Source organism: Rattus norvegicus, chromosome X (genome assembly GCF_036323735.1).
Source record: "Rattus norvegicus strain BN/NHsdMcwi chromosome X, GRCr8, whole genome shotgun sequence".
In the NCBI taxonomy this organism is placed as follows: Eukaryota; Metazoa; Chordata; class Mammalia; order Rodentia; family Muridae; genus Rattus; species Rattus norvegicus.
This window is the reverse complement of record NC_086039.1, coordinates 128,797,119-128,808,913: the sequence shown is the minus strand read 5'-3', so window position 1 is coordinate 128,808,913 and position 11,795 is coordinate 128,797,119. Positions and strand designations below refer to the sequence as shown.

Sequence of the window (11,795 nt, the reverse complement as noted above, 5' to 3'; positions counted from 1 at the left end):
TTATTAATTAATAACAGTAAATTATTTTCTAGGCTGGTCTAGGTGCCTGTAGTTACGTCCATCTGATATGGTTCCTGTCTTAGGTCGTTCCTCTATGTCACAGCCTTATCCGTGGAAAGGTAACCCTATCGCCACCAGGCCCCGTGTCTTAGATTGGTCTGTGCATGAGGAAAGTTGCCGGTCTCTGGATACCACAGTGCTGTGTGACAGTAACTGAAAATGACCTAGGGCGAACTCTAAAAAGAGGTCAGCCAGAAGGTGAGTTAGTGGCGAGATCATGATCACCCTATCGAGTGTAATGAGGAAACCTCAGCGATGTAGAAGGGCAGATCAAAGAATTATTGCGTCTCTCTCATCCCAGTACAATGGATCCACAGATCCATGGGGTGCTAGAACTCAGATGCCGACTAATTTTTGAAGATAGATAACCAAATTTTAGGGGAGGCCCCTTGTTCAAATGGCCACAAGTGCTTGAGTGATAACAGCCTTGTCACGTTTCTGTTGAGATCTGAGTTTGCAAACCAACCATAGCATGAACACTAATCCACAGCATAGGGCTGCACCAAACAGAGCCACCCCCACCCATTCTTTGAAGTACTAGGAATCCAAATCCAATGAGGCAGTGTGAGGGCTAGAGGTAGTTTCCGAGGGATCCATCCGGGAGTCATTTCTAGGCGTCAGAATTCTCCGTGTCAGTCGTTCCGGTAGCCATAATGGGTTGTCTTCTTCCTGCGGGAAAACACAAACCGCTCCCCTGGATCTTATTAAAATAGGATCCGGGCCTTTCCATAGACCAGTCAAAACATCTTTCCATTTTTCCATCTCTTTTGGTCTATCAGGATCTGAATAGTGACGTTCGGCCGCAGTATGGCCTTGGGCATCAAGATTTAAAAAATTAAGGGTGAAGAGTGCCATGGAAACAGCTACTCTTGGTACTGAGGGTAGAGCCTCCTCGACTCCCCCTTTTTGTTTAATTAAATAGGTTTTGAGAGTGCGATGGGTACGTTCTACAATGTCCTGTCCCTGAGGATTATACAGGAGACCAGTCAGATGAGTCACATCCATCTGGTGGCAGAATTGTTGAAATTTTTGAGAAGTATAAGCTGGTCCATTGTCTGTCTTAAGGAGTTTGGGTTTACCCCAAGCACTCCACGCCTCGAGGCAATGTTGAATTGCATGTGAGGCCTTTTCTCCTGTTAGAGGTGTAGCAAACATGATGCCAGAGCATGTATCAATAGAAACATGCAGATACTGAAGTTTTCCAAAAGAAGGGATATGAGTAACATCCATTTGCCAGACCTGTAGCAGTCAGATTTCTCGTGGGTTAACTCCCACATGGGGTACAGGCAGGAATTGACAACAATTTTGACATTGGGTAACTATCTCCCTAGCTTCTTTTCTAGTCAAAGCAAATCGGCGGCGAAAAGTTTCTGCCGTCACATGAAATTGTCTGTGAAATTCTTTTGCTACATCTAATTGAGGGGACAAGGCAACTGCAATCACTCTTGTAGCTTTGTCCGCTAGGTCATGTCCGTGGGACTTTGGCCCAGGAAGGCCCGAGTGAGCTCTAATATGTGTTATGAATACAGGGGATCTCCTGCCGAGAAGGGTAGATTGAATTTGTTGAAAAACTTGAGCAAGTTTGCTGGAAGGCCTGATTAATCCAGCCACCTCAAGAACCTTAACTGCATTAACCACATAGGAGGAATCTGACACACTGTTAAGCGGGCCTGGGAAGGTCTCGAGGACCTTTAGCACCACTAAACATTCCACAACTTGAGGTGAGGTTTCATTATACTGCTTAGATACTACCTTATTATTGACCACATAAGTACCTATACCAGTTTTTGACCCATCTGTATACACTACAACCCCATCAACAAGTGGTTTTTGAGACATTATGTGTGGGAACACAATAGCTTGGCTTAAAGCAAATTGTAGGATCGGGTGTTTTGGATAATGATTATCAATCTGTCCAGCAAAGGAAGTAACTAACACTGCCCAAGCATTTGAGGTAGCAGCTAACATGAATGGCTGTATATGGTACTATCAAAGTTTTGGGTTCTTCCCCAAAATGAGTAATAGCTTCCTTCAACCCGCGGAGTGTAAGCTGAGCAAACGCATCGGGATACCAGTCAATAATCTTAGCAGGAGATGCATTGGGATGGATCCATAATAAAGGCCCATCCTGCCACAAGACAGCTGTTGGTAATTGCATAGTTTTGAAAACACACAAATCAAAAGGCTTGGTCTCATCAATGCGCTGCAATTGAGCATCCTGTAAGGCTTTTTCTAAACTTGTAAGGCCTGGTTTGTGGCTGGCGTCAATGCTCTCAGAGAGGAGATATGAGAGTCCCCTTCGAAAATATCAAATAAAGGTTTCAACTCAGCAGAGGAAATCTTTAAAAATGGTCTCAGCCAATTTATATCTCCCAATAATTTTTGGAAATCATTTAAGGTATGTAAATGATCACTGCAAATCTCTAATTTCTGGGGGACTATTTTTTCAGGATAAATGACCGATCCCAGAAATGAGCCAATTTTTGCAATTTGAACCTTTTCTGTAGCGACTTGTAGTCCCCATTGTCCCAATGTTTTGATTAAGATGGGATATGAGGTCTGTAAGGTTGTTAAATCTTTATCACACATTAAAATATCATCCATGTAATGAGTCAGAAGAAAAGATGGAAATTGTTTCCTTATAGGTTCAAGGGCTCATTGCACATATAGTTGGCAAATAGTGGGGCTATTGGCCATGCCTTGAGGCAGGACCTTCCACTGAAATCTCATATCAGGTTCAAGATGATTAATAGCTGGTATAGTAAATGCAAACCTCTGTCTTGTGGACACAAGGGGATGGAAAAGAAACAATCCTTAATGTCTATAATTATTATCTTCCATTGCTTAGGTAAGGCGGAGAGTAAGGGCAGGCCTCGTTGGATCGAGCCAAATAAACGCATCTGTGCATTAATGGCTCTCAAATCATGGAGAAGTCTCCACTTTCCTGACTTTTTCTTTATCACAAAGATAGGAGTATTCCATGGTGAAATGGACGGTTCTAAATGACCAAGCTGTAATTGTTCATTAACCAATTTAGTGGCAGCTTCTAATTTTTCAGAGGATAGATGCCATTGAGGAACCCATTTTGCCTCCTCCGTGAGCCAGGGTATGGGCATAGAACCCTCAATGGCACCTAGGAAAAACCCAGGCCCTGTCTTCCTATATTACCTTCTTGTGGGAACAGTTCTAATTTTCCTTGTTCCTTTTTTCCTAATCCCTTTCCTTCCTCGTAGCCCATTCACTTCATAATCTCGACAGCTTGTCGAGAGTACTCGTTGGTCAGTCAGACCTAGACCCTGTAAGACATCCCTCCCCCAAAGGTTAACAGGAAGAGGGAGGACATAAGGAATAAACCTTCCTGATTGGCCTTCTGGAGCATGCCAGATCAAGGAGCGTGAGCTGATAGTGGGGCTGGCCTCATACCCTAGTCCTTGTAAACAATGGGATGATTGAGGGACAGGCCATGCCTTAGGCCACCAACTAGAGGAGAGAATTCTCTTATCAGCCCCTGTATCTAGAATTCCCGTAAAAGTTTTCCCTTCTATATTCAACTCTAAAGAGGGTCTGGAATTAAGGTCCATCATTAAATAAGCAGAATCAGTTCCAGAAGAGCCAAACTTCGCGGTGTCTCTAGGGACCCCGGAAGAAGGAAAATGATCATGTAAGCTTGGAAGAATAATCAACTGAGCAATCCTATCACCTGAGGAAATGGAAACAACGCCTTGAGGGCAAGAGCAGAGAACTTGAAGTTCTCCCGTGTAATCTTGATCTATTATTCCAGGGTGAACAATAAGTCCCTTTAAGGTTAAGGAGGACCGACCCATAATAAGGCAGACACTTCCCACAGGTAGGGGGCCTTTGTAGTCAGTGGGGACAGGTTGCACACCCACCAGTGACATTAATATGAATTGGGTGGTGGAACAGAGGTCCACTCCTGCTGAGCCTTTTGTGGCTCTCCGAACCGTGGTGTCCGTCTGTTGTAAGCTGGAGTCCCATATGTTTTGGGGCCCTGAGACCTGGGGCCCAGATACCCATTTTTTAGAGTGTTTTCACTCCCTTCTGCCTGGGGAGGCCCGGGCTGAATAAGCCTGCCTCTGATTTCTTTAACTGAGCGACACTCACTAGCCCAATGATAGCCTTTCCCACACTTAGTACACAGTCCTGGTGCTCTCTTCCTTGTGAGGGCTTGACACTCCTTTTTCAAATGTCTTGGTTTGCCACAGTTATAGCAGACCCTGTGATCACCTGTACCTGAGCACTTTTGGCCGTGTAGGATAGCAGCCGCGAGGTCGGCATTAGTAAGCGGGCCTCCAAGTTCTTGGCAAACTCTCAGCCAGTCCTGTAATCCTTTGCTCTTCCTAGGTGTAATAGCTGCTCTGCATTCCTGTGTGGCTTGCTCATAGACCAACTGTTCCACTAAAGGCATTGCCTGTTCAGGGTCTCCAAAGATCCTGCTTGCTACCTCTGTCATCCTAGCAACGAAGTCTGAGAATGGCTCCTGTGGGCCTTGTATAATTTTCATTAAGTGTCCCCAGACTCTCCCTTCTTGGAAAGTGACTTCCACGCCTTAACGGCGGCAGCGGAGATTTGAGCGTATGCTCCCCAGTCATAGTTTGATTATTGGCATATTGCCCTTGTCCTGTTAGCAGATCAAGCATCTAGTCTCTCTGATTGCCTTCAGCAATGGCATTGACTTTGGCCTGTGCCTGAGAGGCGTCATACCACAAGGCTTTCCATTCCATATATTGTCCCATATTAGGGAGCGCAGCCTTCACTGTTGTCTGCCAGTCTCCTGGAGTCATGGCCAGAGTGGCAAGCCTTTCGACTTGAGCAATAGTAAAATTGGCACTAACTCCATAGTTACGGACCGACTCTGCAAGTTCCTTAATTTGAACATATTCTACTGGTGCATGAACACGGCCTCCATCGGCGGCCTCAAACACCGGGAATGCCTGCTGTATCTTTTTCTGTTCCTCTTTAGTGAGGAAAGAATCTGAGTGAAATCTCTCCATATAAGATGGAGGGGCGCTGGAGCTTATAGGCTGGGAAACCGCATGGTTTCCACCTCCCACTTCCTTTTGTTTACCCAAGCTGTTAGCTCGTTGTTCATCTGGGTAGTATCTTTCTTTTTCATAGCGAGCTGCCTCATCTTCTAAATCCTCTTCCTCAGAGGAGCTAAGCTCGTCTGTCTCTGAGCTATCAAGCTCTGAAGTCTTTGAATCCTTTACCGGATAAAGACTTCTCCTCTTCAAGACCTTTTTCTCCCTTCTCTGTTTTATCTCTCCTGGGGCGTTTTTTCCCCGCTCTCTCGCCTCCGCATTGGAGGGGACTGTCTTCTTGTTATTTTTCCTTGAGCTCTTTAATTTTTTTATCTAACCCTGTTTCTGACATGCCACCTTGCCCCTCCTCCAACACTCTCCGCTTTGCTGTTACAGCTGGGCGGCTCCCATGCAACCTCTGACGCCGTCTGGCAGTAACTAGAAACTCAAAGGCCAATAGAGAAGGCCCAAGGGCTGTCAAAACGATAATAAAGGCTACCTCCGCATCTAGCAAGGGAGTGAGGTGGAAAGATCAAGGCTAAACATTGTCTCTCAGAGTCTCACCCGCGTCCCGCAGCTTCTGAACCCTTTCCCTGAACGGAGGATCCCCTTGGCGCCGGCCATGGTGAGGCATTTGTCCCGCATTTTCAGCACCAAATGTCTTGCGCTGTCTCGCCAGCAAGAAAACACACGAGGACATATGAACCCTTGCTGTAGCCAAAACTTTTATTAAATCTTAAGGAGAAGCCCCGCGAGCCAGCATGGCGTGGCTTATATACACCCTAGCGCAGCACATCCACACCTGATTGGTCGCTTACCCATAATCTCATTAGGCACGCCCCGGAGTGGGCAAAAAGCTGGCATGAAGGCACTCTTGCACATTCGCACACAGTTAACTTCCTGAAAGGAAGTCGGCTGGTGCGGCGAGGCCAGCGCCATCTTGTCTAGCTCGGCCTTCCACGTGGGGCGCAGTGGAATCCAGCGCCATCTAGTGGTGGTGAATGTTATTGCGGCCCTCTACATAGTTTGTTTATATAATGGATCATGTTGATGGTTTTCCATATATTAAACCATCCCTGCATGCCTGGGATGAAGCCTACTTGATCATGGTGGATGATTGTTTTGATGTGCTCTTGGATTCGGTTTGCCAGAATTTTATTGAGTATTTTTGCGTCGATATTCATAAGGGAAATTGGTCTGAAGTTCTCTTTCATTGTTGGGTCTTTGTGTGGTTTAGGTATAAGAGTAATTGTGGCTTCCTAGAAGGAATTCGGTAGGGCTCCATCTGTTTCAATTTTGTGGAATAGTTTGGATAATATTGGTATGAGGTCTTCTATGAAGGTCTGATAGAATTCTGCACTAAACCCGTCTGGACCTGGGCTCTTTTTGGTTGGGAGACCTTTAATGACTGCTTCTATTTCCTTAGGAGTTATGGGGTTGTTTAACTGGTTTATCTGTTCCTGATTTAACTTCGGTACCTGGTATCTGTCTAGGAAATTGTCCATTTCCTGCAGATTTTCAAGTTTTGTTGAATATAGGCTTCTATAGTAAAATCTGATGATTTTTTGAATTTCCTCTGAATCTGTAGTTATGTCTCCCTTTTCATTTCTGATTTTGTTAATTTGGACGCACTCTCTGCGTCCTCTCATTAGTCTGGCTAAGGGTTTATCTATCTTGTTGATTTTCTCAAAGAACCAACTTTTGGTTCTGTTGATTCTTTCTATGGTCCTTTGATTTCTACTTGGTTGATTTCAGCTCTGAGTTTGATTATTTCCTGACTTCTACTCCTCCTGGTTGTATTTGCTTGTTTTTTGTTCTAGAGCTTTTAGGTGTGCTGTCAAGCTGCTGACATATGCTCTTTCCTGTTTCTTTCTGCAGGCACTCAGCGCTATGAGTTTTCCTCTTAGCACAGCTTTCATTGTGTCCCATAAGTTTGGGTATGTTGTACCTTCATTTTCATTAAATTCTAAAAAGTCTTTTATTTCTTTCTTTATTTCTTCCTTGACCAGGTTATCATTGAGTAGAGCATTGTTCAATTTCCACGTATACGTGGGCATTCTTCCCTTATTGTTATTGAAGATCAGTTTTAGGCCGTGGTGGTCCAATAGCACGCATGGGATTATTTCTATCTTTCTTTACCTGTTGAGGCCCGTTTTTTGACCAATTATATGGTCAATTTTGGAGAAAGTACCATGAGGAGCTGAGAAGAAGGTATATCCTTTTGCTTTAGGATAGAATGTTCTATAAATATCTGTTAAGTCCATTTGGCTCATGACTTCTCTTAGTCTGTCTGCGTCTCTGTTTAATTTCTGTTTCCATGATCTGTCCATTGATGAGAGTGGGATGTTGAAATCTCCTACTATTATTGTCTGAGGTGCAATGTGTGTTTTGAGCTTTAGTAAGGTTTCTTTTATGTATGTAGGTGCCCTTGTATTTGGGGCATAGATATTTAGGATTGAGAGTTTATCTTGGTGGATTTTTCCTTTGATGAATATGAAGTGTCCTTCTTTCTCTTTTTTGATGAATTTTAGTTGAAAATTGATTTTATGTGATATTAGAATGGCTACTCCAGCTTGCCTCTTCCGACCATTTGCTTGGAAAGTTGTTTTCCAGCCTTTCAATTTGAGGTAGTGCCTGTATTTGTCTCTGAGGTGTGTTTCCTGTAGGCAGCAGAATGCAGGGTCCTCGTTGCGTATCCAGTTTGTTAATCTATATCTTTTTATTGGGGAGTTGAGGGCATTGATGTTGAGAGATATTAAGTAATAGTGATTATTGCTTCCTGTTATATTCATATTTGGATGTGAGGTTATGTTTTTGTGCTTTTCTTCTCTTTGTTTTGTCCGGGAAGACTTTTAAATGTAGACAATGTATTTCACTAGAAATTGCATAAAAATACAACATATACCAAGGATTTGAATTCATATTTGCTATAAGAATACCATTTATACAAGTAGGGTATTTGATGACATAAACTATTTTACTTTTATTCTTCAGTATTATTTGTCTTTTTTGCTATTTAACCTAGGATAGTATTTCAAGGTACACAAAAAATTTCAAGATATATATGTGTATATATATATATAATTTTAACTTTAAAAAATATTTTCACTTTCAATACCCATCATTTTGTTAACCCTGAAATGTGTGTGTGTGTGTGTGTGTGTGTGTGTTTGTGTGTGTGTGCACGTGTACACATACACACACAATTTCTTCTATGTATATTTTCAGGGCTTATCATTTCGTATTGAATAACAAATTGGTATGCACTTTCTTTAGGAAAACTATTACTATTGCTCTCAGCATTCTTCAATTACCTTAGTTCTTTGTATAATTTTGAGAACTCTTGGGCTTTCTTTGTGCACATCAGCCTGTCTATTAGTGATATCTTTGTTCACCTCAAGTTTAGGGATCCATGCTGGTGAGGTTTTATGTATTTCAAAGAGATAAGTGTGGGTTGGACAGGTGTATATCAGGGTTTGGAATGAAGAAAGGGAAGGAGAAATAACAGTTATATTATGCTCCCAAGTGTGTTTAATACACCTCTGGGTATTATGTGTGTTGGAACATTTGTGTGTGTTTGTGTGCATGTCCATGTGTTGTAGGTGTGCACTATTCTGTGTGCATGTGTCTGTTTTATGTATCTGTGTATATCTTTCTGTGTGTTTGCTTCTCTGTGTGTGAATCTATATGTGGGTTTGTGTGTGCGTGTATGTGCATTACATGTGTGAGCATGTGTGTACATATGCATATTTGTGTGTATGGTACATATGATTGTATGTATGTAGTATGGCATATGTTTAGAGATCAGAGAAAACTTTATGTACATTGGTTTTATTCTTTCCATGAGCTCTGAGGATTGAACTTAGGTTTTTAGACTAATGTTTTAGAAGAAAATATAAAGAATCTATTAAATGCTTAGAATTCTGTTAAGATACATAATAGCATATGCCTTAACTAATTTTTCAGACATCATGAAAACAGTATGCAGCTAAGGAATTCATAACATTCCATTATAGAAAACAGATATCCATGATGTTTGTGGTTTGATATTTTTGTTTGCATGTAGAAAACCAAAATCATAATATCATTAAAGGTAGCCAGCATTTAAAATATAAACACATCCCAATATCACATCAGCATCCAATAACTTTGGTGAGGTAATAATTTTGAGTTTAAAAAGTGGCTTTTGTTTGTATTCATTCTTAATCTACTTTTTTTTATATTTGTGGCTCAAATGTATAGAAACAATTATTTGCAATGATAAAATCAATGTAATTAGCTTTTTGGTGTCCTTAAATACTATATACATGTTTTATATTTTACTTAATATGTAATAATTTTGCTTATGTAAGGGTTGGCTCTGGTTATATTTATTGGTGCAAACAATATATGCCATGAGCAAATCACCATAGTCAATGATTCTACTTTCCTCTCATGATGATGTGTTCAGCATCTTTGACTTTCTCCATCCTTGTTAATCATAAAGTATATGCAAAGGAACTGTGAACTATATATTTCCACTGTTACATAAAATACAAGGGCTCTTTTCTTCAGTCTGTGTTTTTTACAGTCCTTTCTAATCTTCCTCTATTTCCCACCTGTCATAACCTCTATGAATGATCATGTAATTTTATATCACCTTTTTCCAGTCATATATTAGGTGAAAAATTTAAATTTTTGTGTGTGCATTATTTACTTAAAATTATATCCTTGATCTTTCCACAAATTATAAGATACCATTTTAACAGAGAAACATTCTGATCACTATTTATATATACTATACTTTTGTTTCCTACTATCCATTATTGATCATCCAAATATGGTCTCTTTTGTAACCATTGTGACTCAAAAATTCAGAAGAGTTCTAAAGTTTGCAATAATGTTGACTCTAGTGATATACTTGTTCTACTTTTATTTTATCTTAATTTGTGTCTATAGAACACAAAAGTTGGCTTATTGTAGTGATTCAATATGAATGCATAAGAGGGAGAGAAACTACCTACAATAAGTCCATACAAGAACACTTTGGTTAATTTTATGCCAAATGATGAAGGTGACAAATAAAAGGGTAGTAAAAGAAATTATGGCAAACTTTGTTACAACTTGAATGTTTTCTGGACATTGTGATTTCTTCTTATAAAAATACTATTTATGCATATGAATTCATAGTATAACATTCTTATGACATCTTTTTATATAGTGTATCTAATAGCATAAACATGACATATAATTATTGAATGTATAGTAATATTCTTGAATTTACATTTCAAGTACACATTAGCATGCAAAATAACTTTGGGGATAAATGTGCTCCATGCCAAACCTGAGAACCAGAGTTCTGTCCCTGAGACTCCAGCGGTGAACGGAGAGAAACTGACTCTACAAGTTATCTTCTAATATTTATAGGCATACTGATCATCCTCACCTCGAGCCCTCCCCACACTAAACAGATAAGTAAATGTTAAGAAAAAGAAGAATGCTCTGTTACAAAGTGTAAAGTATATGATGACTTCTACAAGGGTCTTGGCTAGATATCAGATATTCTTTCAAACTTAATAGTAGGGGCTGGGGATTTAGCTCAGTGGTAGAGCGCTTACCTAGGAAGTGCAAGGCCCTGGGTTCGGTCCCTAGCTCCGAAAAAAAAGAACCAAAAAAAAAAAAACTTAATAGTAAATACCTTGAGATTTTACATAATGGCAAATACTAGCTATAGGTACTCTGATGATACTCTTTAGATCTCACCTGAGAAAACATCAATGAGGGCTTTATTGAAGCTGCTTGGTGGAATTTCTTAGGGCCTCTGTGTATATCTGTGCATTCATCATCAAGTATTTCAATTTACACTCATAATAACAAAGAGATCATAACCAACAGAAGAGTATATTTTAGCCAAGAAGTAATTTATGATTATTTAAATGAAAATGACCTTCATGTATAACCTCTACAGACGAGTCACAGGTATCCTTAGTAGAGAGATAGATGGGACAGAGACAATGCTAGTAGTAACTATGAATGGTTTAGAAAGTAGCCCGGATTCTGTTGTCCTGTCTTAAACACTTCCTATGTCTCACTTTGTCTCTTTAAATCATTGTCCTTTAGAACAGGATAGAGACAGAAATAATAAAACTGCAGTTCCTTTTAAGCCCCTTACTGACTAAGAATCACTTTTGCCACTTATAAAAATTAAAATAATATGGCTATTCTTACCTGTTTCTTAAACTGTCAGTGAATCTCATATTATAATAGATTAATAAACTTCTTCTTAGTGTTGCATACTAAGGGATTGTGCCTCAATTGAAATCTTGCCACAGTGTTTGATTTTTCAAATAAAAAAACAACTGTTGAACTATCAAAATTAGATGATTATCATGCTTGAATATTTTTTTCTATGCTACAGAGGTTTTAAGGACTTCACATTTACATTTAACCTGGAGATAATATAATTATGAAACTTAACTCTAATAAAATTAAAGTTTAAAGATTTTAGAATGGTATGTTTTTCTTCCAAATGCAAGTTTGAAGTCACATTCTCAAAATGTTTTAATTTTGTTGTTCATCTGTAACCCTTCTAATCACATAAGAACAAATTGGTAACTATTTATACACATACTAAACAACTTGAATTATATGTGCTGTAAATAACAATAGATTATGTATTTCTACAAAAGATAATATTATGATATAAAATATATTTTC

At 39.9% G+C, this 11,795-nt stretch overlaps 1 pseudogene; it reads right to left on the bottom strand.

The window, feature by feature from the left end:
• Positions 1–776: 776 nt before the first annotated feature.
• Positions 777–5,733, bottom strand: Ormdl1-ps9 (ORMDL sphingolipid biosynthesis regulator 1, pseudogene 9; annotated as a pseudogene).
• Positions 5,734–11,795: the final 6,062 nt, after the last annotated feature.